This window comes from Phaenicophaeus curvirostris, chromosome 17, assembly GCF_032191515.1.
Source record: "Phaenicophaeus curvirostris isolate KB17595 chromosome 17, BPBGC_Pcur_1.0, whole genome shotgun sequence".
Lineage (NCBI taxonomy): Eukaryota > Metazoa > Chordata > Aves > Cuculiformes > Cuculidae > Phaenicophaeus > Phaenicophaeus curvirostris.
The window spans coordinates 13910206-13937256 of record NC_091408.1 but is presented as its reverse complement, the minus strand read 5'-3'; the positions used below and the strand labels follow the sequence as shown (position 1 = coordinate 13937256).

The window sequence follows — 27051 nt, the reverse complement described above, 5'->3', positions numbered from 1 at the left end:
AATGTTGCATTTCAAAACGTTCCCTGTTTAAAGGCATTTAGTTCAATGAGCAGTTGTCCACATGGATGTCCTGTCACAACCGGGCATGAAGTTGTTCTGGTTCCCAGATTTAAAAGCTCCACTGAATCTGGCAACTACATAAGGCTTGACGTGACCTCTGTGAGCAGAGATAAGATTTCCAGTTGCAGTTGTGGATTTATACACTTCAAGAAGGCAAAGCTCTTGCCCTTTGACCACCTTCCTTTTTTTTCCCTTCTTCAAAGTAGGTTGTATTTTTAGATGGAAACAGACCTGCTCCGAAGTACCTCCAAGTTGATGAGTGTCCTCCCATTCCTTTCAGTGACCTGGACAGAGCAAACCAAAACACAGGCCTAAATTCTAGACAGATTTTAGAAGATTTGCACTACAATTCCTCTTTGCGTTTTTTTGGGAGTGACCAAGCGGGTATAAATCAGGTCTTTGTTTCACTGCTTTGTGAAATTATTTGGGTATCAAATCACTGACAGCAAAGAATTCCCCTGGGACTCTTTCCTAGACCTGGTACCCACCTTTGTAGTACATAGACTTCACGAAAAAGCACACAGGAGACCTGAATGTGGTTTTCATTGAGTTCATTGTGCCTCATCCTAGTGATATAAAATGGGAGTAGTGTTATTTTAGTGAAAATCACTGTGTCCTTATAGTAGATTGCAGTCACAAATTACTGGGAGGTGCTCTCAGATTGAATGCTGTTCAGGCATAATTTTTTAACTGGAAATGTATGTACTGGTTGCAAGATTGAAGCCATAACAATTAATTAGCTGAGTTAAAATTTAGTGTAGGGTTTATGTGCCCATATTCTTTTTTAGAAAAATGCATATTCCCTTTACAAGCCCCTTTGGTATAGTCTATCTTGACTTTGTTTCCAAATTTGTGTTGCCTTTTCTATATAGGTTGTACTGCTAAACCCTCTAATAAGAGTTGTCAGGCATTTTGGATGTAATTGCTTAATCTTAAGCTTCTTTTCAGTCTTAATTTTGCCTTTATTGTTTCTTTGTAATTGGAGAGATATTCTTTTGGGCAGAACAGAGAGTATTGCATTCTTAACCTTTTATTTCTGTTTAATAGCTAATGATTTAATAGACAATGAATGAGACAATTCTTTGATCACTGCTGTAACACCATTATTTTCAATTAAGACACAATGAATTGAAGCTAGTTTAAATAAACACAGACTTTGGCCGGGGCTATTACATATTTATATAAAACATGCTTATCTGGGCAGCTACCTAGTTATCCCATTGATATAAATATTACTCAGAGATGGTAAAATAGATGGATGATACACAGGTGATTTATTTGTAGGCAAGAGATGTGAATCTTTCCTATTCTAGGCCATATATTCCCTCACCCTAACAGCTTAATAGCTTCCCAGCAAGAGATTATTTCACTCCACGTTTTTCAAAGCCTATCTAATTAGTGGTAAATATAATGAAACACACCTATTACTTTCTGACTTTGCTTTTTTTGACCTTAGTGTGATTTAATCCTCAAAGGAATCTCACAGGTAAACTTGCTTTGTTCAGCTATGATCCTCGGTGCGTACAGTTGGACATCAGTTGTAAAATACTGACCAGCTATTTTAAATTTAACTGACTGTCCTCTAAAAATTTTTGATGGAAACATGACTGTAAGTCAGTGAAACTCACATGCTTATTATTGAAAAGGAACATTTAATGCTGTTGGCATTTGAGGGAAAAGATTGGCTTTACGATTAAGGCACCGAAACGCTTCTCAGCATTAATTTCCATATCTCTTGCTGATTTCCTGTGTGACTGTGGGTAAATCACTCATTCCCTTTGGAATCTCGCTGCCTTATCTGCAAACAAAGCAGAGAAATACACCCTTTTCCCAGCCCCAGTGTGCCTTATGTAGATTCTGAATCTGCTGCTGACTCTGAATGGACAAAATCCTTATCTCCATTAGAGTCTCATTAACTTCAGTTGTCTTCTGCCACAGGCTCAGTTGAAGGGCTTCTCTGCCAGTGTCCCGCTTTTCCTGTAAACCACAGGTAAACCACAATTGTGAAGCCGAAAAGAAAGAAGTGATAGAAATTTGATAGAATTTATGCACAAATTGTTCAGCTACTCTGGTGATGGGATAAAGGAGAGAGAGATAAAGGAGCTGTAGGCATGGTGTCATGAACTTTTGTATATGTACCCTGAACTATGGGGGCTCAGTCTTCCCAGGTAGGGAAAAAAAGCCTTGAAGAAAAAGATTACAGCAGTGGTACCATGGCAAGGATGTCCTTTGCTCAACCATCCTGCCAGGAAGTATAAGCACTGCTGAAGATTTGCTGGCCTGTTACAGTGGGTTTCACTTCTTCCCCACTGGCCTTCGAGCCATGGTTAGAGGGAAATAAAGGGCTGGACCAATGTCAGTGTAATACAGAGGGAGGTCTAACCCGAGGCGCTTTAGCACAGTCTGTCTTTACGGCTGCCTAGAAGCTCTAAGAAGAGTCCATGCGCTCCTTTTCCTCCTTGTAAAAGTGCCTTTAAAAGCCTGAACCCTAGGAATTTTACACAAGTGAAATTCCGCAAACATAGTAGTTGAGTGGTGGTCACAAACATCACCCACAAAGCAGCATCAAGTGAGGGATTATGACCACAGCTTCTTAGTCCAAATGTTTATCTCAGTAGTGTACAAATGAAAGAGAGACAGCTGCCCAATTAATTCATTCTTAGATTAGTCATATTTTCATGTCCCTTGCAAGTTATGCAGAAATTGACTGATGGCTCAAATTAATCTCTGCAGTAATTCAAATGGCTTCCATGGAGTTACACCGTGGACTAATGGAGCCTAATTTTTTTGTAACAGAAAGGACCTTCAATCGAACAGAAGGGAGTCAGAAAGCGTCATCCTGCCCATTCCTGCCCACGTACAAAGTGCCATAGAAGCAGACGCAGTGTGCCCAGGCAGAGCATACATTAAGACCAACGCTGCTTCAATAATATACCATGAACTCCGTCTGTGCAGGAATGCACTTTACTTGCTAGCTTGCTAGAGGAAAGCACTTCAATGAATTATTTTTCACCTTTTCATAATTTCCTGTCTAATTATAATGAAAGTAAAATCCAAACCATCTCTACCCAGTACTTTTTAAACACAAACCTTATCTTGAACTTTCCATAATTAATGTTAAAACAATAGAAAACCTAACTCTCCCAGCAGCAGCCAGCTAGGCTTTATCTAATGTGCAGCAAAAATAGTGCAAGAAAGACAGGAAAGATAGTAGCTTAAATAGATTGAATCCAAGGAAGGTTCTTCCCTCTCCCAGACAAAACGCAGATGAGTGACTGAGGATGTCATTCAACAACCCTGGGCACAGTGATCTCTAACAGCACAGCACCTGCTACAAGGAATCACAAGGAAAACAAACCTGTGGAAAGGGAAGGATACTGTGGTTCTCAGATGATACTGGATTTTTGGGAACAGTTCCTTGCTGCAGACTCATAGCACATTCTTAGGACAATTTACAGAAAAAAGCGTCTGCCTGGTGTTGTTACACACAACCATTTATGCAGGAGATCTGAAAACAAAGCCAGAGCTTGTAATTTGCAAGTTCTGCAGCTGCTTCGCCATTAAAGTATGTGATCAAGAACGTAATGTACCTGTACATAAAGTGGAGCTAATCATATTTCTCCATCTATCATATTTTTGAGTACCTATCACTACATTACCCAAGAGCTTTATTTTGTGGTCACTCGCATGGAAATTAGCTCACTTCAGGAGTCCAAACTCTTTCTGGAAGCAGTGAAAATACTCTCTACTTGTTTATATGATGGATTTACTCTGGTGCCATTTGGTTTATTACAAAATTCATTTTGAACTAGATCTTATTTTTTAAGTGTTTTTTTTTTTTTTCTCCAGTGCTGCTGAATGGTTCAAGATTCACAGCCCTGGAGGCTTAACCGGTCTGGTTCGCCTGAGATCAGGGGACAGGTCAGGGCTGCAGCAGGCAGCTCTTCAACTAGAAAGCTTTTGAAGTGCCAATGTTTAATTTGCCGAGTCTGTCTCCTTGTCCATGCTGTCCTTTTAATCTCACCTGATTAGTGCCAGTGAGTCACTATCATCAGCTCCATGAAATCAGCTGTTAACAACCTCAAGTCACTGTCAGCTTCATCTCCATCCGTCTTTGGGAGCTGGGAGGTAATGGACTATGCAGTCCAGTAAAAAGTCCCTGAAATAACGACTCCCCTGATGCCTGGCAGAGGCAAGAGGTTTACAGCAGTGAAGCATTTCTCAGATGAAGAGATTGGTTACTGAGGAGGTGAGGAACCTGCTTGGAACTGAGAAGTTCTTTTTTACATCTCTGCTTTACTCCAGACCACCTCTGTGAAGCTGCTGCTCTCTGTCTTGGTAGCACCAGGTCATGATAAGGATGCTCCTGTCCCCGTAGCATTTATTGGCAAGAAAACTGTTGAAGACCTGTTGTGCATCATCCTTTGTATCTGTAGATAGGTATACATAAGTTAGAGTAACAACTAAATGTCATCAAGCTGCTTACAGTTCATCAAACTTATACATTAGATCTTCTGATTATCTTGGCCAACACCCTCCACTTGCCCCCATACAAAGTAAATCTTTAAGAGATAGGCAGGAGAATATGGCAGATCTCTCTGTTGAATTAAGGATTTTGTTTTTTGTTGAAATACCTGAGGTTCTGACATTCAGGTCACCGGATTCTGCTAATTAGTTTTCTAGCCGGACAAACTATGATCAGAAAAGAGTAACATAGCCACTTTCTGCATATTCAAGATTTATCTTAAAAACCACTGTTGTTATACAGCAACAGGTTGAAATCTTTATTGTTTTATGATCGTGCCAAGCTAAAACTTTGGGTCTAGAATCATATTTGCACACAAACCAGCTCCATGTATAGCAATAACGATGCCAATGAGGCAATCTCACAGAATCACATATTGAAGAATTAATATTCCATACACAGTACACATTGTACACAGTTTATAGCAAAATATATGTGTGTATCTTCCTGAAGCTATTTTTAAACACACACAGTCTTCAAAGCCAGCTTGAGAAAACAGTGTTTTGTCTGGGAGAGGATTCGTTAAGAACAGACCATGCCAACATGTGCAATTACACAGATTTCAGCAGAGATGCTTATGGTGTCTTCCAAGGGACCAGCTGCTGCTTCAGAGGAAGAAAACAATTCTATGGCTTAGCATTTGGCTGCTCTGAGAGCAGAAATGCAAAGGGCATGGATCCCAGTCCTGGGAAACAATCATTAGCCTGAACTGCGATATTGCTTAGGATAAACTCTGAATATTTTATACTAAGAGATACACGGAGTAAACAACTCTGTCCAGCCCCAACAAAAGCAAATGCAGCAATCAAACTTCTAGAGGCTTTTTCTCCAAGTTCTGTAGGAAATTAACTCTGCTTTATAAACTTCAGTGCAGCTGGCTATTTAAAGATTTTAATTGTGGATGCATGAACATCATGGATTCTGCGGCTTTCATACCTCTTGAACTATCATTCTGGCTGGGCAAATTAATTCAGATTCCCATTGTCATCAAAACCCCTGGAGCCAAAACGTGCTCTCAGCTGTAGTCATGCAACTGTGTGAAAGGCATCGGAGTGACAGAGGTGTTCCAGAGGGCAAAATCTGCTCTCTGTGAGAGTTAAAACAGCCATTAGCTGTCAGCTACGGGTTGAGAAGAAGTCTTTGTCTTTCACCCTCTTCACTGATGTGATAGTTGATGGAAGTAAGACTGAGCAGCAAATTATACTTTCTGGATGGCATAGCATCCCATTTTAAGTAAGCAATAGTATTTTGGGCAGCAAAAATGTATGTTAAAATGTACCAATGCTGAGTCTTTCAAGCCATAAACAGGCTGTATTGCCAGAGAACTTTGTGATGAGGCAACTTGCCAGCATTTTGCATGCTCAGCAAGCAAACCTTTGCATTCCCTTGACCATGTGGGTCACAGTCAGATGTCGAACGCAGCTTGAGTATATGTTCTTGTGGTTTAGCTTACCCACACCTGTATTTCAGTAATGTGTTCTGATATGCATTCCCTTGGGATACATAATTGGAGCTGAGGATGGAGATGATGAGGCTGACACACCACCGTTATTTTGAAGTGCAGTTAATTTATATGACATAAAAAGCACCTACCATTGACAGTAACCAACTCCTTTTCTCCTCTGTGGTAGAAGGCATTTTTATTCTTGCTTTGGTTTTAATTATTAATATTTTTGCATTCTCAACATACAGAATTGGGAATCACAATGAAAACTACTTTGATTTCCTTCAGAGGAATAGCACCAAGAGGAGAAAATACATGTAGCTGAGCAGATCTGTACACTTGTACATCAGGATTGAGGTGTATCTGGGATTTGAGGACACTGGGTAAAAAATAGCCATAAAAAAGGGTAGCTAAATATTGGTTTAATGGATTGGACAACTCATTCAATAAGGATGAAAGAACAAAATGAAGTTATAAATGGTATTTCTTTTTTCATTTGCATGAAGTACAGGGAATGGAAGATAGGCACTGGGGTGCAGCTTTTCTCTTCCAGTTGTGTTATGCACTCTAGAGAAAGAGCCCAGTGGCTTCAGGGTTAAATAAATGACAGGATTTAGCATTTTAGTTTGTTGTGGCTTTGTAAGGTCTGATTTATACCAGTGCCACTGTACTGAAACATTCACTTCCACATCAAAGACTTCCTTCAATTGCTAGAGAGGTAAAGAGTTGCTTTTTTCACTGGAGTCAGGCAGTTGGAGCATGGCCCAGGTATATCTTCAAAGTAATCAAAAGTGTCAAGCAGTGATTAAAACTTTAAAGTTTGTGTTTGTTCAATAGGAAATAGAAACTGAATCCATCCCCTCTACATTTTACAGCTCCTCAGTGGGGCAGATTTGGAAATCCACGGTGCTTGGCTGGGGAATTAAGCAGCTTTCCACCGAATTCAGTGTGAAAATGAATCACTGTTTTGTTAATCTAAGGTTGTTTAATGTTACTCCTTTGATGAATTTCTCCTGAGGAAAAGCATGGAAGTGCTTTGCGATTCTAGAGCAAACAAGCATGTTGCTTGTCTGTTTCTGTTAAAATAGTTGGGGGTCAGACAGCTACCAGCATTGGCACTGATAATGCCATCTCCTAGAGTACATGCCCTGGAAGCACAAATTCTGCTAATTAGTTTTCTAGCTGGACAAACTATGATCAGAAAAGAGTAACGTAGTTACTTACTGCATATTCAAGATGTATCTTAAAACCCACTCTTGTTATACAGCAACAGGTTGGAATCCGTATTGTTTTACAATTGTGCCAAGATAAAACGTTGGGTCTAGAATCATATTTGCACACAAACTGGCTCCATGTATAGCAATAATGATGCCAGTGAGGCATTCAATTTTACATTTTGTACAAATCTATTCACAACTGTATGGCAAATACTTGGTTTTGTTTGAAAAGTATGGCATTCAAAAGCACAGCAAACAGAGGCAGTAAGATACGGGTGCATGTAAGGCGATACATATAGATACAGATACATATAGAACTTAGATGTGTGTGGGAGCATGAATATAAATGCCCTTCACATATATATCTATCTGTATATGGACAGATATAATAACCATGGTCAGTAGACCACAAGAAGGATGTTGAGGCTCTGGAGCGAGTCCAGAGAAGAGCAACGAAGCTGGTGAAGGGGCTGGAGAACAGGCCTTATGAGGAACGGCTGAGAGAGCTGGGGGTGTTTAGCCTGGAGAAGAGGAGGCTGAGGGGAGACCTCATTGCTCTCTACAACTACTTGAGAGGAGGTTGTGGAGAGGAGGGAGCTGGGCTCTTCTCCCAAGTGACAGGGGACAGGACAAGAGGGAATGGCCTCAAGCTCCGCCAGGGGAGGTTCAGGCTGAACATTAGGAAAAAATTCTTCACAGAAAGGGTCACTGGGCACTGGCAGAGGCTGCCCAGGGAGGGGGTTGAGTCACCTTCTCTGGAGGTGTTTAAGGGACGGGTGGACGAGATGCTGAGGGACATGATTTAGTGTTTGATAGGAATGGTTGGACTCGATGATCCAGTGGGTCTCTTCCAACCTCGTGATTCTGTGATTCTATGACATATAAATCAAAGTTTTCACTTGGAAGAGTTTTGAGCAGAATCTAATCCCTCTCTGACATTCTTCTGCATTTCCTTAGCCTCTACTCCCACCTTTCCCTGCCCTGTTTTTAAAATACAACCTCCAATAGGTATTTTTTAAGGTTTGTTTATTCTGTTGTTCCACAGGTAGCACAGTGAATCCTTCTACCCTCACAGCTTTAACCCAGCACAGCCTCTGGAGCTATGGAAAGGGTGGGCTCCATGCCAGGCTGGAGCAGTTGCTGCTGCCTCATCAGTGGCCTGAAGTGGGGTGGGACTGCTGGGCACCTGCTCTGCTTTTCAAAAGATGCCCAGAGAAAAGGTCTCAGGCAGTGACTGGCAGTTTCACTGGGTGAGATGTCCAGGTGGGAGACATCCTGAGAGCCAGCTCCTGTCGTTAGCATGGGGAGCCGTGGTGTCCCAAAGAGTGACTGATGCGTAGGTGGTTTGGCTCGATGGGAGCTGAGGGCAGGCTTCGTAAACACAACCAGCACTTTTAGAGGTGAGATGCTCTGTTTTGATTCATCCACTCAAAGGTGGGCAGAGCTTGCAGGTTACCTTCTTTTTTCTAGCTACCAGACTATTCGTGCAGACCAATGAATGAGCAGAACTGCAAAGATGGCAAAGCCAGACAGATTTATGCTGTATGTATCTCTGTGTACAAAATAAATGTGATATCCATCATAGATATTATAATGCTTCTGTTCTAGTTTTGCTCCCGTAATAACTGTACAAAAAGCAGCATTTACTAAGTGAGAGTAAGGGCTACTCGTGTAAGAAGCATTACAGGATACGGCATTCCAGCACTGTAAAAATACCATTTACCAGCCTATAGTCAGCAGCTAACGAACACTGCAGCTTCTTCCAAGGGAATTCCAACCTGCTCCTGCTAGAGAGCATCTGTGGTGTCCTGCAGGCTAAGCAATACAGTCCTGCCCAGGAGAATAAAACCTCCCTTAAACATGAGGCCCAATCAGAAATTTGTCATGAGCCAAAGAAAAGGGTGTATTGTAATAAACAGGAGAATAATGAGCAGAAATACATGAAGTCTTGCAGTTGTCAAGAAAAGGAATGTATCTTTCATTGAAGAAGATTTGGGCGTTTATTTGAGCTGCGTGCATTTATTATTTGCAGAGTGCTGACAAAGTACTCAACCCTATATAAAAGTGCTGTGGACACAGTGCCCACCCACAGCTCTCACAGCTGAACAAGAATTACACAGGGCTTGCTACAATATAGACATCCTGGGAGGTAATCCTTTATCGAGCTACTTGTACAAATACCCAGTGCAGCTCAGCAGTGAGGAGGGGAATGACATTACCCAGGGAACGGAGAATGGAGATTGCCCAGCGGGACTGCCAGCAAGAGGGAGTCCTTTGTTTGAGATGCATTGTCAGAAATGATAAATTCCTAGCAGGAAATGCTATCTCCTATTTATATGCTTTATTTATTTACTCTTTTCCAATTGCTGCTTCCAAGATGACTGTTTGAATTTAATTTGCAGCCCCTCTCCAATGGTTCTCAGGTTTTCTCCTGAAAATGTAAGAGAAAATCCTTAAGACATGCAGTTCTTCCTTAGATCTCTTACACTCAACATTATCCACTACAGAGAAAAATTAATGTATGCCCTTCCTTATTGTTTTCCTTCTTAATTCATTTCTTTCCACAGGGGCTCAGCGAGTGCCAATTTTCCAAGCGAGTTTTTAATCGCCTGAGCGCAGCATGATTGCTGTCTTACGATCTAGTTGCCGTTTGATGCAATCAGTATTTCAGAATGCAATGATTATGGGTTTCCCCCCCCCCCCAAACTGAACGCTGTATGGCCAGCTGGTAACACTTGGCTGCAAAGAAACATAAAATACTGATAGTGCTCTGTGAAATACTATAACCTTCGATTGTGAGGTCTTCCTCAGCCAAGAGCATGAACGTGATGTGAAAGAGTTTCATAAGACACAAAGAAATTTATTATGCTGATATTAAGAGCATAGGCTGAGAAGGGAAGGAGGGAAGGAAGGAGAAGACAGGAGCGCAGCGTGCTGAAGTATTTCTTATTGCTGGCATGTTTGCTTTGAAAGGGCCTTTCAAGAGTACATGTTGCCAGGGGAGATGTTCTCTCCACATCTTTTGTAGCCACCCCACAAATAAAAGATTTCAGTACACTAATACTGGAAAACTGCAGGCTTAAATAGTCCCTGCCATGCAGAAGCTGTACTATTTAGATCTCCCCAAACTGCAGCATTAGAATTTATCAGTGTAAAATGAGAAAATCCTTCTGTGGAGTAAATCCCTCATTCCTGTGTTCTTAAGCACATTTTGTGAAATATAAATGCCAAGCAATCATTTGTAAAGTTACTGAGTAAACAGCAAAACCTGAGTCCCAGAACAAGGACAAAGCAACACTGAAGCAAATAAAGGATAGAAAGGGAAAATGTGGTTGTGAGCATGGGGCTGCATTTTTCTTAGAGCAAGCTGTCAGAGTTGTGTCTCTCCCCGTTCCAGCCTATCCTGGAACAGCTCCTCTGTTAGTCTCCTGCGGAAGCCAAGGGATGGCTTTTTGTTTCTTTATGCAATGTAACACTGGGAGGAAACCACATGGATGCATCTGGATCCCAAATATCTGCACTTACGCATGGTTAGATGGGGAAGAGCCAGCCAGCACCGGTACAGTGGAAAGTTGAGATACTGGGAGGCTTCTCCTTTTTGCTTTCTGTTTAATAAAGCAAATGCCCACAACGTGTGGATGTTTCCCAGAATTTTCTGTGGATGCCACACAACCCTAACTATTTAAGTTACAGCTTGTTTGTTTTTTACAGTGTTGTTGGTGAGTATGGTTGTCTAAAGTCTAGTAGACAGCCATTTGCTAAGACCTTCTGTTCTTAGCAAACTTGACAATGTGGCTTGTTTAATCGCCTTATGTTATTATTGATATTTTCATCTTGTGTAACTAATTTTGCTGAGGAAAAATATACTATTGCCAACTTTGATCTCCTTAATTCTTGTAAGAAAGTGCCTACAGCCCATTTAAAGAATACACAGATGATTTTGTGTGACTCTTTGGAGAAGGTTGCTGACATTGCGTGAGTGTCTGTAGGTCAGGGGGGGAAGGGATTCTATTTAGTGAGACTGAAAAAATTTTTGAAGGTGGCTGCTGCTGCCTGTCTTTCAAATAATTGTTTTTCTATCTGTCACTTGGAGTTCAGAAAGAGCTGCAGCAAGTTCGGTGAAGAGCCTGAGGTACCTGAAAATGAAGGTGATACTAAATAAAGATGGCTAGCATGAGACTGAAAGACAAGAAATGGCCTAAGGAACATACACAATATCCTAAAAAGCAGGAATCTGAAGGGAGCAGCACATCCCTTCCCAACTCCCTTACGCAGTGCAGGATGTTGCAACTGTCCCTCACTCCTTCGCTGTGGCTACAGCCGCTGCGTGTGCTGCTCTCCAGGGAGGCAGAGAAGAGTTCCACTAGTACTACCTGATGTCAGCTGGGTTGGCCTTTTTAGTTCATGAGAAATGGACCCTTTGTACCGAACCTGCTCTGTGGCTTCTGAAAACTCTGGCAGTGCCTTTCAGGCACTGTAAAGTATACAAAATGCGAGCTCAAAGTACAGACGTGTTTTCTAGATAGCAGACTCTTAAGCAGCACAGGAAGCTAGAAGTGTGTTTTGGTTATTCTAGTTTGAATAAAATCTTCGCAGAATAATCCCGTTGAACTTGAGTGCATAGCTAGAAATGAAGTGGACTATAGACTGGCAAAGCAGAATATATCTGCCCAAGAATAGCCCTTAATGCTGAATCAATAAGTGCAAATGCCCAGCACTGAACATGAGGTCACTGAAGGCTGGTGACCTACACCAGCTGCAGTTTGTTGTTTAAGGCAACAAGGAAGGCAGCAAAGTGTAGAACAGCAAACAGCTTACTGACACAAGAAAGGGGGCTCTTTCAAGTTAAATCAATAGGACTACATCCATGACCTGCATAAAACATGAGACTTTAATAAGAGTTATTTCTGTAAACAGAATTTAATAGCTTTGGTAGCCACAAACTGACTTCAGAGATGCCTGCTGCAGGGGGGTGTCATGCTATATAGCTGAGATTATTGACAGACAGAAATAACTTCCTTTAAGCTGATGAGCTGTCTCTTCCTTGAAAGTTTGGAGTATTTACATTTAAGGTCCATGCCACTGGTAAAAGCCATTGTGTCCTTTTTGCATGTTATTTTTTAGCAAACAGAAAATGAACTGTACATCCGATACTCCCTGGTACCTGCCACATTGGCCAAAGTGATTCTGATGGAAAGACATTTGGCTTTGTCAAAGCTCAGTGCATGTCCAGGAACCTGTTCTCTCTCCAGCGTGTCTGCAGGCAGAGCTCCAAGTCGGGATGTTGTAAACCTGGCTGCTCAAGCAGCGTAGGCAAAGGTCAGAGAAACTTTGTGACTCTGCCTCTCTGCTGCTCATGATATACGAGATCCCCTGGCAAGACAGGAGGTTTGGAGGAAAGGTTCCAGGTACACTAGAAGTTCGAGAGCTCATCTTTTAAAGGCGGTTCTGATAATCCTACCTTAGGTGTTGCAATTTTCTCAGGCCCTGGGGGAGGCACCTCCCTTGTGGCTGCCTATCCCACAGATTGCAGGCTTTTGTGCAAGCTAGCAAGGCTTTGGAACACTGACTGTCCAGCTCTTAAATGTCTCAAAAGGGTCACCTTGGGTGCTCATCACCAACATTATTAAGAGGATGCCACTCTCTTAAGCCTCTTTGGAAAGTCTTTATGTGTGGATAATAAAACAGATAGGGGAAGTCACATAGCTCTAAGCTGAAACAGCTGAAAGATCCAAAATCAATCGAGTATGGGGTGCATGGGCACAAAAAAAGTTGTATGGTTATTGGCAGCAGCTCTAGTTAAAATCCCAAACAGAACTACACTAAGCCCTTCTTTGCCACGGAAGTGGGAGATCAATGCAAGAAAATATTTGAATATTTCAGGATGAAATAGGAAACGAAGCCACAGAGGAGCAGCTGACAGCTATCCCATCACAGCCTCCAAAGTGCAGTTGCAGTGGGAACACTGTAAAACAAATAATCCATGTGATGTCAGCTGAGAAGCCAGTATTAAGAAAATTCCAAGAGAGGGAATGTGAGTTTCTTGAAGAAAATAAAGGCAAAATCTTCGAGAAAGCTTTCAGTGCTGATTTTCACAGAGTGTAGAACCACAGGATATCATCTGTAACCCTGTGGTAGGGATGCCTGGGACACAATGTTAGTTGCGTAAGATTTGTGTTCTGCTTGGGCAGAAATGTGACAGTCATAGCGCTGGATTACATTGTCTCCACTTACTTTGTGTGACTGGGAAGGAGGTGCCTCTAGAGAACAACAGTACAAAAGAAAAATTATGTCTTAATTGAAAAATGAGATCTGTGCTTTGCATTAACTTTTTTTTGTAGCTATAACAAGATTGGAGATGAAAGTAAGATAACAACCTAGGATTCAATGTGAAAGTAGTTTCTGTATTTGTGTATGGAGTACCTCACATCTGGATTGCACCTCTGTGGTTGTTCATCTACTCATATACCTCTGAGTCAGTCCAATTTGGACTGGCAGTTTGACTAAAATTCATCTGAAATCCCTGCTAACTTTAACCCAACTAGTTTGGGTTGCAGTCATGAAAGAGAATTCATCTTGGGCTACCAGACTGAGTCTGCAATAGGTGTAACACATAGACTCATAGAATGGTTTGGGTTGGAAGGGACCTTAAAGCCCATCCAGTTCCACCCCCTGCCATGGGCATGGACACCTCCTACTGGATCAGAGGCTCAAATCCCCATCCAACCTGGCCTTGAACACCTCCAGGGATGGGGCAGCTGCATCTTCTCTGGGTGACCTGGGCCAGGGTCTCATCACCCTCCCAGTAAAATTTTTCCTCCTCTTATCTAATTTAAATCTGCCCTCTTTCAGTTTAAAACCATTCCCAGTCATCCTATCCCGGCACATTTTTACCAATATCCAGGTTAACTAAGGTAGAGCTCGATCAAGTGCATTTGCCAGTGTTGTAAACCTTCTGTGTATTCAGATTACCTAGCTAGTTTATTTCCATTTTGCTTTCCCTATCTCTTTTTCTAGTAATTTTCAATATAGGCTTTCTCTATCCCCTTCCTAGGGGTTTTCAATGACATCTTTTCCTTTTCAGATACAATCTGCAAGTATTGTCTTTTTTTACATTGTCTAAGACTTGATGCATTCAGTAGCACTATGTGTGTAACAGCAGTAATAAACTCCACAAATTCACTCTCTAAACACATATTTGTCCCAGTATTGGAGTAACTTGCAACTCCACCATCGTTTGACCCTCTGAGCCATGAGAGGCAATATCTGTCCTGCAGACAGGCACCAGCAGTTTGGTCTGATGAAGCTGACAGGTTCCTTCTATGCTCTATCAATGGCAGAGGCTTTAAAAGAACCTGTATTTCCTGAGGCCCATATCAGAAGCTTTTAGGGAATGTGTCTGGGGGATTAGGCAAATGTGATGTCATTAAAGAAATATAAAGAAATGCCCATGATCACGACAAGGAACCTTTCCTGGTTTGCTCACCCTCTGTTTACACTGCTGATGGAATGTACTTCCCATTAAGCTCATAATGTGCCTTTAGGCTTTCTGGTTAGGAAAGGGAAATCATAACTGCTAGTAAAAAAGCCAAACAGATCCATATGTTTTCTGTGATTCCAGGATTTGGAACATTTTATGTTGTATGTAGCTTTAATGTGTATTTGTCTTGTGATGAAGTAAATTGGTCTAACTTTAAAAATAGAAAGAAAGTCTTTTTTTTCCCCTGTAGCCATTCTTTTACCTCCTTTGACTGTGGCATGTTTTTCTGTATCTGCAGAGCCCTAAGGGAAGAAGTTAAAGAACAAACAAAAAGAAAGAAATCCAAAAGTACAACAGAAAACTTATGGCAGCACTCTGCGGTTTGTCACTTACCTTTCATGCTTGAGTTGGAATGGTTATTTTCTCCCAGATTCAATGGGGGAACTAAAGAGCTTTACAGATCTGTCTTGGCATTTAGATGGAGTTCATACAAGTACATGTACTGCGGCTGTAGGTGGGAGACAGACTGACAGATAGGAAGAACTGTCGGGTTTAGCTGGATTTTAACAGAGTCTTATTAGGTGAGAAAGAAGCTCAGTCACATTGCTTCTGGAGCACAGATGATCCAGTGATGAGAACAATGAAGGAGGCAGGGACCTCTACGCTGGTGTTTCTGACAATGCAATCGCTGCCTTTAAGTTAAAGTCAATAGCAAAACACTGATTTTGGTAGGTTGTAGTTCCTGAAGACCTCTGAGGGAAAATGTATTTTGTGTCATACAAAATGAAGGCATTTTGCTATTTGTTCTCACTGTGGTTAGAAGGTTTTAAAAGATTTTTCTTGAACAAGAGAACTTGGTGGTCTGTTCTATGTTTGCTGAGGTGTTAGCAGCAGATGTCAGCAGCCCCTCGCTCCTGCAGACCCTTTAGTCCCTACACCATTGGTGCCTGTCAATGCAAAAACATTTCCATCTTCTGCACAACGTATTTATTCATTGCTATCAATGCAGTAGCAAACATTTGTATTGCAATTGCACCGGGCATTTTCTTATTCTACACTGTAGCCAAGATGTGCTGCTTTCCCCCATGTTGGAGTTTGGATTTGTTCTGTTCCACTCCCTGCTTCTTTCTGCACCAGAGAGACAACTCACCCCTCTCCTGTTCGGCTGGAGAACACAAAGGCTATTGTGAGCAGATCAGATTTTCATTCTTCTAAATTATGAGGTACCTGTGACCGCCCTGTGCCTCAGGAGCAGTGCAGCTGCTGTCCCTGTGTGCAGAATGCAAGTGAAGCTTTGCCCCATGGCACCCGCTGGTTTGGTTACCTCTGATCCCAACAGGGGCTGTTCCCTCCAACCTTGAGCTTCCTTTGATTTTACCTTGGATTTCTCCTCTCTTGGTCTCGTTAGAAGCCTCAGCCAGGAGCAGGAGGATTTGTCGCTGTCAGAAGCAAGGGGTTATACAGGGATGTATTTTCAAGGGAGTCCATCTGACAGAGGTGCAGCTTGTGCATGTATGGTGCTGTAATTCCTTTAAATTCCTATGCAGCTGAAGCTGTGTCACAACTGGAGCATACAGTCTTAGTTCTGTTTACGTAGAGAAGAAAATCCAGTGATTTGCATTACAGAGTTAAGCTAACTCTCATGATTGTGTCATTCTGACATTAAAGGGAGTGGAAATATTTTCTTGGAAGAGATCTGCTCTGTCATTCAGTCACTTCCTGAGAATTTCAAGAGCCCTGAGATTGTACACTTGAATGGAAATCTGGCCGTATTTTTCATAGACTGAGATTTTTTTCTTGCCAGTGCACTCATCCTGAAGGACCTCCCTCCATTTCCCTGGGTGACTGTCCAGGAGTGTTCCGTGTAATACCTGTTCACAGGAGCACAGTCACCAAGGAGGCGGCACAGCACGGTCCAGTGGGAACCTCCCAGTGCTAGTGTGGGAGCTGGGACATCAAGGACAGGAGTGGAGATCATGGGAAACAGCAGAGCTCTCCTTTTTACCTTCATCATCTGCTCCTCTGTAGCCAATGAACATTTTCTCTCTCATCTTCCCTGTGGATAAAACCTCCTGTATCATTGCAATACTGGCATCATTTAAAAACTGTCTTTTGCCTTGCACATTATACAGGAATATATACAGTTACAAAATATATAGTTACAAGACTGGCCTTACAGGTATACACAGACCCTCCCTCCAGAAAAGCAACAATGCTAAAAACGGGACCCTTTTGGATCCCATCTGTACTTTCAGCCTTCAGGGAATCCACTTTTTTAAACTGTTCATAGTACTCCCCACCATTAGATGCTTCTTTTTTTTTCACTTGAAAAATTAGGTTTAGTTTTCACAGGCTAATATGACTCCAGAAATGGGAATTTTCGTGGAAAACACCAAATATTTTTAGTGTTGTGCTGAAGTTTCAAGCACTACCAGGACTATAGTTTGACCATCTTGTATACATGAGGAACTTGCACCATCTTTGTGTAGATCTAACTTCAATTCTTTGAATTGCATTCATCTATGTCTCTTGGCTTTTTCCATTTACTGAATAGAGAATACTTCTAATGCTGAACTTCTGCATCTTCCTATATTAGATGAATAAAACAGTCTAGTGTAGTCTAATCTTGTAAGACTGGAGAAGGAAGGCAATTCTTTTTAGGAAAGGCTCTTGACACTCTCTCCAAATACATTTATTGAAGCAGTTGGCTGAATTAATGCAGTTTGAGGGCTGCTTTTGTTTTCTATGTTTGCTGTCTGAATGTCCCATTTTCCATTTTTACTGATTAATGAATTATTTGTTGCTCAGGGACTAAAATCTAGCTGGGAAGACTTATGAGTGTTGAACTAAAATCTACGCGTAGGACCAGAGTTTTCTTTACAAAGTGGAAGTGCACTGCTATGTATGTAAAAGCTCTTTTTGATTTGTTTTCTGGTTTTCTGTTGATCCTTTGGTTAAGGATGGTGTATCCTTTCATTACTAGGATGAGATTAAAGATCAGTGTGGCTCACATTCATGATTTAACGTGTTACTCTATACAATGTTAAGCTCACAAACTTTGTTACTTGGCTGTCTAGTCGTCTTCTGAACTTGCAGCTTTACAGTGCTGTTGTAGTTGCCATATATTTGAATTGCATTCATAGGGAAGGGGTGCAGTTTTCATCTGGTGGGAGAAGCAGAATATAGGGCTTCTTTTCTCTATGGAGTAGCCCAGGAGCAGCACAAGGACTTCATGTGCAGTGGTCCTGTTATGAGCATCATCCCATTTAGTCCATAGCATTTCTTTGCATCTGGGAAGGGCTGAGTGGCCAGTGTTTTACACGAGGGCTGTACACAGTGCCCTTGAGCTTTTTGCACATTGTGTGGTGGTATCTATGAAATATTTGTGGGAGATGATGAAATCTGGAGGTGACGTTCATTCTCCAGGAACCTTGACAAAACAGCAATAAGAGAAGAGCTGGGTAGCTTCTGCAGTTACAACTGACCTGCTGTGTTTTAAGTACACAGTCTTAAGAAACCTCTGATTCCCCTGTTAAATTCATTGCAAAACATTAAAGGGTACACAATACCTGAAATTGAACGAATATGCATGTAATTGTTTCTTTTTCTTTTAATTTCATGGAGCCTTAGATCTTAAATTTCAGTCACAGGGATTAAAGTCATGAATCATGAACACTAAGTTTACTTAGTACACAGAAAATTACTTTAAAAGCTCATAATTTTACAAAGAGCTTCAGTGGAAGTGAGGTATATTACATCTGCCTGAATATTCTCCCCTCTTACTTTTCTCAACGATGTGCAAATTATTCTGTCAGCCTATAACCTCATTTGTGTGAGTGGGGAAAAGAGGGAGGAAAAAACCCCCACCTTAGTTTATAGCTCAAACATATGTGTTACTTCACCTAATTAACACTTTTTACACAACAGGTTCAATGTTTGCAATTAGAATCGGTGCAAGAAAGAGCTGGCACCATATGCTGGGGTTACACCAGAGAAACAATTCCTAAGCCCTTCTGGGACACCAGCTGATGAATATGAAGCATGTGGATGTTTACTTGGACTAACAAGTGTTGGCAATGCCTAATCTGCAGAAGTTTAAGGATCACATACTTAAGCAAAAGCCACCTCAGACAAGCATGTGCTTAGAATTTGTGCTTGTGAGATGTCCTTTATCTCAGTGCAGATAATGAAGATGTCTGTGTAGAGATCAGCATGCCTGTCTGGGAAGGGTGTGAGCCCAGGAGAAGTATGCCTCATGGTGACAAGGCAAGTGGTAACCCTGCTGACTTGCATACCAGATTGCTTAAAAGAAACAAACTCAGGGAGCAAGAGTGGGAGTGGCACAATTCTGATTGCAAATGGTCGAGGAAACAGGAGATCCTGCTCTGACCTCTGGTCCATGTGTTATTGTTGTCGACAAAAGTAGTGATTGAATGAAAAACATAGTGTTCTGAAGCTTCCCCCAAACACAAACTGCTGAGATTTAAATGAGCTTGAACCACATGAGATATGTTTCATGTGCACCTGCTCGTCTGCATCCTGGCAGTGGCACTGCTGCTCCGTCAAGAGATAATTGCAGTTTGTCCAAACGACTTGAAGTATGATGTACCAAAAAACTTCCTCTGAAAAAAACAGCACCTAAAAATCTCCCTAGTGCAAGTTTGCCAGTCGGCTGTCATTGTGTTACAATAGGCAGAGAAGTCCACGTATCCTTTAAAACTCCAGTAAATCAGTAGAAAGTCTCTCATTTATTTCAATGAGGGTGGGATCAAACCTAAAAAGAGGCACGTATCCCCTACCAGTTACAGCCCTTTTTTCTTTCAAAAAAGAAAGTCCCATCTGGTTTCCCAACCGATCGCAGAGATGTCTGTGCTAAGACCAATAGGAATGTAGCCACCACTGTCTTTTAGGTACTAGTATCAGACATCATCTCTTCTTGTGGAGGGGAGCTGACATGCCTGATGGACCAGGCTCTATCTGTTCCAGGTACTGTAAACAGAACCATGCTCCTATCTTCCAAAGACACTAATTTGACCATTTATTTGGCCATTAATTTGGCCAAATCAAGACAATTTCTTTTTCCTAATCTGCACACAGCAATGATAAATCAGTGGGGAGAGCAGAAGTAACTGTTAATTCTAGCAGAATTCCTCAGCTTGTTATTTTTGTAAGAAAAGTGCAATTAAAAGCTGATTAGTAAAGGAACTTGGTACGTGGAGCAGAGAACATTTTGGCAGCCACCATGTACTGCTATTAGCTGCCCCCCATCGCTTTCAGTATTCACTTTACATAATCAATAAGAACAAGACGCCAGAGCATCTGCCCTTCCTTGCAGCTGCACCACCACTGTGGATGCACAGCAGTTATTACTGAGGCTCAATTATGTCAGGCTGAGCAGCAGGCTGGAGTCTGAAAGCACACCCACCTTCTTCGGTCCTGCCCTTTCAACCTGTGCACTCGCCAAACTTATCATCTCCAGCAGGAACGCCCCTGCCCGGCGTGCCGGAAAGCGGGATGAGAGCAGCTGCTCTGCACCTGGGACTGAAATCCTGGCAGATCTCATGCGTTGTTTAATAATTTTGCATAGATCAACAGTTTTTGAATAGTGCACACTTCATTCAGTACAGCAGGTTTTTAAATTCTCATTCTACATTCATGGATCATTGCACCTTTTCTAAGCCATAGCAATTGTCTCTATTGTTAAACCAAAATGTTAATGTCTTCCATGCTGTCCTTCCCTCTAGTTCAGTGCATTTCAATGGCGGTTAAAAGGTAAAACCACTCTAAAACTTCAAATACCCTTGCAAACTATACCTAGTCTCATCTCCTTCCTCCCCCAATATCCTGCTTCTCTTCATCAGTAGTGTTAAATAGTGACATCTACAGAGAAAACAAGCAGAGAGTTCTTCAATAAAACAATAGGGTATCGCTAACTATTGTGCTGGTTGCTGCTGAGCTGCTATTAAAATGGTCTCATGTTGTCCATGTGGAGCCCTGTGCATCTGTGTAACTGATAATCCCTTCCACAGCCTACGTTTTTCTGGTCTCTTGAACACACAGCACTTCAGTATATTTTCTGGTTTTCCAGATCTTTGCTTTCTTGGACAAAGAATTTTCCTTTCAATCTTGCTTCTAACATTTCAGACCTGAGTATACATTGCAGTTTTTATTTCATAGCACTGCCATAAGTTGTCTTACGGACAGGCCCAGTCTGGAAAACACAGTTACGGGTGTTGTTATTATCTGTGTGTGTAATGTTCTCTGTGTGGTTCATTGTCGCCACGGGGATTGTTCTTCGGACACTTGAACTGGGTTTGCGTTGGGTTGAGTGATGATGCACTTTGTGCTCCCGCCAACTCCTCACTTGCAGAGTAAGGATGTCAGAGTGTGCTTGTATGTCCAACAAGAGAAAACTGAAGTCCAGACAGGAGTTTTGAATCTCCCACCTTAGTCCTTTAGAACAATAAAGCTGGGAAGAGTGACCATTTCAGAATGGTCTGGATTTCCCAATGGATTTGGTCCTGTGGTTTTAGAAATCTCTACCTACCTGGTTAAATGCCTGCTAACCTCTGAAACTCAGGCCTTTGATGCTTGATTATCCTTCACTTAATTCAACTGGCTTGACTTCAGCAGTTGTAGCCTCTAGACTTTGGGTGATTGAAAATAACTGACCCCAATAAAACAATATTTTTCCTGACAGATGATGTGATGGGACTGTTACTACCAGATACCACGGTGCCGTGGGGGCTGAACAAACTTTCCTGCCTCAATCCAAATTTTTCCAAACCAAACAATATTAGGGATACCTCTTATTTCAATATGGAAGGATGTAGTTTCCTTCTTAGCAGACATTGCAATTCAAGACTACTTAAGATGAAGAGCACTGGAAATGCTTCAGGCTCATCTTGACAGATTTCAGTTTTTACGTTTTCTCCAGTAAAAGCCGATAGCGTGTGTGGAATCTTTACATTCATACTTGTAATTGTAGCTATTGGGCTGCATTGAATCACACAGTTTGTATACTGTTTCTGCACATTATTAATCACTGTTAAGATGAAAAACAAACACATACTGAACACATGAGATGAAGAATATGTGACTTAAACTCTTGCTATTATTTCTAAGTATGAAACAAACCTTAGAATATATCTCGAGGAATTCCTATAGACAACACTTACATCTGAAACGCCAGCAGCTATTCCAGAGAACAGTACTTGGAGAACTGATTTGCCCATAAAAACAAATTAATGTGAAAAGAATGTTTCAAAAACGACACTTTCAAGACTGTTCTGCACATGTCTAAAATGAAAAGGGAATGAAACTTCTGTTTTTGTTAGTTTCAATTTCAGCATCATGTTCTTTGCCATCCTTTACTCTGCTATCCTGTTTGCCTCAGACTGCTTGGAGGCAGTATCTGCAGATCCTAGTACACAGTTAGCTGGGGCAGAAAGAAGCAGAGCTATTGCCAGAATTAGCTGCATAGAAAAATCCCTGCTTGTGGAAGAGGCTGAAAATAAATGCATTGTTAAGCCTGACAGACCCCATACAATACTTTCATACATACCATGCAAGGGCTGCTTTAAAAGTGGCACTTTAAAAGTGCTTCACAGCAGTGCTGCCACCTGCAAGGAAACCCACCAGTCGCATGGGCTGCCCCAAACTGCTTTACAGAGGTTTGTGTGCAGCTGGCAGCACAGGTGAGGGACCAGACTGCGTCTGCCACGCAAGCCCAACAGCAGGCAATATGTTGTTCTGGGGCAGAATTGTAATTCAGCCTTGGCCAATTAGATGGAATTTTAAAAGGGAAATAAAATCTAATCAAAAATTCTACTTTTATGTTATCACTTGACATATGCATATGGACGAATACTGAGCACTAGAGTAATGAAAAATGTCATGGCATAACGTACAAATACAACCAGAACCAGAAGTCTAATACTTTCCAGACTAACTACTACCAGACGTAATTTGGAGTTTAAATAAAACTAGCATTTCTTAGCTGAAAGGAGCTTGGGAAAACCCTTTGTTTGTTTATTTGTCTCAAGACATGAGGCATATCTTTCCATCTTTGTTGATTTCCATCTTTGTTGACTCCAGCAAACTTCAGGCAAACTTCATAGTGCAGGAGGGGACAGGAGGCAGGTTACTACCTTGAAAGAGGGAGAAAGAAGAGGATAGGAAGAAGAATAATAATCCTTCTTTTTGTCTTCAACCATTACCCTAACACTAAGCCAGATTCCTCAGGCTGAGGAAGTAATTTCAAACTGTGCTTCTAAAGTAAACACATAGCAATAATGAAAATAAAGTACAAAATTATCCAAACCAGAAAAAAACCCTGTGGCCATATAAAAGGATGCAAGTGGCAGAAGAAGAACATGCAGTGTAAGGGTTTGAAGTAGCTCAGCAAATCCTTCCTAATGGGCTAACAAGGCAACAGCAGGAACAATGCCACAGAAAAGGTGGAAAAGAAGGCATTCAGGAAACACCACAAAATTACAGTTTTGAGATTATTATGAGAATGAGCCATTTACTCTAGCTACCATTCACTTTAAAATGGTGTTACAATTGTTCTCTTTATAGCCTGAGCCACAATAATGAGACTTTGCATCCCTGACACACTCACTGCAAAGCAGCACTATGCTCTGCTCCTCTGACCTTCTGTAAACATTAGCAATTTGTTGGTTTTTCTTTCCTACCTTTTCTTGTACAAAAGCTCTGGCTCCTGAGAGCAGGGGTAGGTGGGTCTTTTTGCAGAGGACTTAGGCAGTGGAGGTCAGACTGAAGTCTGGGCTCTGCCTGCTAGTCTAGACATCAGGAACAGCATTGCCTTAGGCATGGATCAGAATAAGGGTGGATTTTGCTGTTGGAAAATCGGGGTTACAAAACTGAAGAAGTCTGCACATCTGTCCCATTAAACTTAAGTATTTTTAAATGTCAGTAGATCTTGACTCTAGGCAAAAAACCCCTTTCTTGCAAAGGCCAGTTCTGCTGAGCTACCAGTTAAGGCTCTTTTGAAAGCAAGTGTGAAAAGGATCTCTTGCAAGTGGTTGACAGGCACAAGGATTGGAGCTGGTTTCTGCTACATCTGTTCAGTCTTCTTACAAAATGACCTGCAAGCTGAGGGTACTGTACAAGACTTGGAATCAAACCTACATGCAAAGATGAACCATATTTGTTTTCTTCTCAGGTCATGTTCTGTCCTTTATACCTGTTCACCCAAAGGGTGTATAAACCTTTGCTGACCTGAACATCGAATGGTTTCCTAATTACTCCTTCAGATGGCTAGCAGCTATTGCACTGGATTAGTCTAAAATGAGGAGCCTGTGACAGGCTGTACAGGGCACCTTGTGCTTTTTACAATTACTTCTGGGGACTGGAGCCAACCACCTGCTTCAAAGCCCAGACACATTAATTGCAGCTCGCTCTCTCTTGACCTGCATACCAGAGCACATCGTGGCCACCCTGCCCTCCTGGTTGCAAACTGTCTCAAATAGCACTTTCTGATTTTGTCAGGCAGTTGACGAGGGATGGTGACAGACTGTTTTTAAACAGGCTTGCTCTGTGCATTTTAGATGAGCGGGTGGCATTATAAGTTTTTGCTGTCTTCTCACTATGTAGTGTTTGCAAGAGAGATTTAACAGCATTTTCCCTCTTTGTTCCCTCAGAACCAACCGCTCAAAAGAAATCTGTGTGTTAAGTCACCCGCTAATGTAGCTCTGTCTGTGGTGCCCTGCTGCGTCGAAGCTTGCCCCACAGTGAACTTGGAGTGCTTTCTGATGTAAACAGGCATGCACTCCCCAAACTCCAGCAGCAGGTCATAGAAGTTCCTCTTCCAGCAGCATCACAAGCCACTTCTGGCAGTCAGCGTGACTAGAAAAGTACGGAGGAGACTTAAAAGGGGAAAAAGTGTAGGGGAACATTTGCTGTAGACCATCAGCCAGAGAATACGGCTGGCACCGAGACCTCAAAGCTCAACCTGTGTTTCTCATCCCCTCTTCACTTTGGAGGAGTGTCAGAGTGGTGTTGGCATGAAATCACAGCTGTCATGTGAGACCTAGATGAAATTAATTCTTTGTCCTGCATCTGTAGTAGATCCCAAGTGAAATAGGAGTGCTGAGTATTTTCTATACCAGCTTAAGGTTCTCGTTTCCTTCAGATGAACCAAAATCTACTTTCAAGTTGTAAGGTGCAGCGGATGGAACATAGCAGTAGTTAAATGCTTGTAAGTTTAACAGAGGCTTCCTCAAGTGGGCTTTAGTCTAGCCTGAGTGGTTAACAGTGCTCCTGGTTTCAGACACTTCCTCATAGGATTCACCTGGATTCAGCTAACTGCTGTGGTTTTCACACTTTATTTGCACAAAATTAATTGCACTTTTAAATTCTTTGGTTAACTTTTATATGATAGAGTAAACCCAAATTCCAGATAGAGAACTGAAATTACTTCTCTCTTAAATTTTCTGATCATAGAATGATTTGGGTTGGAAAAGACCTTAAAGATCATCCAGTTCCACCTGCTGCCATGGGCAGGGACACCTCCCACTGGATCAGGTTGCTCAAAGCCCCATCCAACCTGGCCTTGAACACCTCCAGGGATGGGGCAGCCACAGTTTCCCTGGGCAGCCTGGCTGGAGTTTTCACCACCCCCATAGTAAAGAATTTATTCTTAATATCTAATCTGTATCTACCCTCTTTCATCTTAAAGCCATTATGCTTTGTTCTGTCACTGCATCCCTGATAAAGAGTCCCTCCCTGGCTTTTCTGTAGCCCCCCCTTTAAGTACCAGGAGGCTTCTATAAGGTTTTCCTGGAGCCTTTTCTTCTCCAGGCTAAACAAGTCCAACTGTCTCAGCCCATCCTCAGATGGGAGGTGCTCCAGCCCTCCTATCATCTCCATGTTCTCCTCTGGAATTATTTATTTTCTGGATTATTTTCTGGAATATACACTTACGTGAGACATGAACTCTGAAGTCTACATAAGGGCACTGGGTGAACTTCTGCAGCATAGTTATACTGATTTCTACTTACCTCTTGGTCAGTATATAAATGGCTGAATGATTCTGTCTAGACATATAATCTATGAAATTCGTATGCCTAGCCTGATACTTTTACAGCTACAATTAAGGTCTATCTTTCAGTTCCCTAATTTAGCACCTTTCTTGCCTGCTGACAAGAAGACAAGAACATTTTTAAGCAGTGAGAAGAGAATCTAAAACATTAGCTCCTGTCATGTCAGATATTAGTTATTCCCCTGATCCGGTCTCGATGTTTATTCCTCCCTCTTTCAGTTTTCTTAATTATTTCTACCCTGTGTTAATTCTCACAAAACTCCCTAGATGTAGGCTTTATGATTTAGAATCTCAACTGCTCATTCAATTAATGAGCTTGATTAATGTGCTTAAACTTTCCAGAGACACTTGTGACACATTATGAGGGGGAAACAAAGATTCGAAGTGTACTCCATCTCATTTGTGGTACTCCCGAGCCTGGAGTCCATTTTAAGCTCTTTATCAGATACCTAGATTTATTTTTTTTAAAAAAATAAATGCTTGTACTTGTTAAACATTTCTGTGGAAGGAGTTTTCTCTCCAGAAGTGTGACTCGGTTTCCTTTGCCCCCGTCCCTCACAACCTGGCTTAGTCCCTTTGTGAAAAAGCAATTGATTGTAGTTTCAGTGCATTGATTAAAATCTGAGAAGCTACCTTGAAAATGGCAAACGTGGCAGCTCTTTTTCTTTATATACAAGTATTGAGTACGGAGAGAAAAACACCAGGCAGTGAACTTTTCTAACATGAATCTCAAGGCACTTGGCAATATTTTTAGCAAAGCTATGACCCAATAATAAGCGGTACAGGACAATGTTAGTTGTACAGCAATGTTACAAAAGGGACAATCTGAAAAGTTTGGCTGTGTGGACTCCCTTTCCATGCTTGACATGAGACTTACCATAATTTTCAATGTTGTCACAATAATTCTGGAAGGAAAAATTGTCACTGAATGACCTGCACAAAGGTTGCTTTAGTTCTTTTGCTTCTGAAGTAGCTGATTCTCAGGCAACTGCCTGTACATCTTAAAAGCATTGCAAGAGCCATTTAGGCAAGATTTTGTTATTTAAGCATGTTCCATATGGTAGTAAAACTCAGGTACTGTCCATTTAAAGGCCATGTATCACATTAGAGCTGATGAGAAAAACAGTGTTATTCTGAGATTTAAAGCAGGACAAACTTAATTTCAAAGTCATATGTGAGGGTTGCCTTTGAGCAAGAAAAAAGGCTGCTACACATTTTCTGTAATCTTTCTTGGCCCTAATTCCAGTTAATATCAGAAAA

The 27051-nt window shown here is 41.6% G+C and overlaps 1 protein-coding gene across 1 annotated transcript in view; it reads left to right on the top strand.

Annotated features, from left to right (window-relative positions):
* Window positions 1-27051, top strand: part of TMEM132B (transmembrane protein 132B) — a 255895-nt gene that overhangs the window by 212856 nt on the left and 15988 nt on the right. The window lies entirely within an intron of this gene.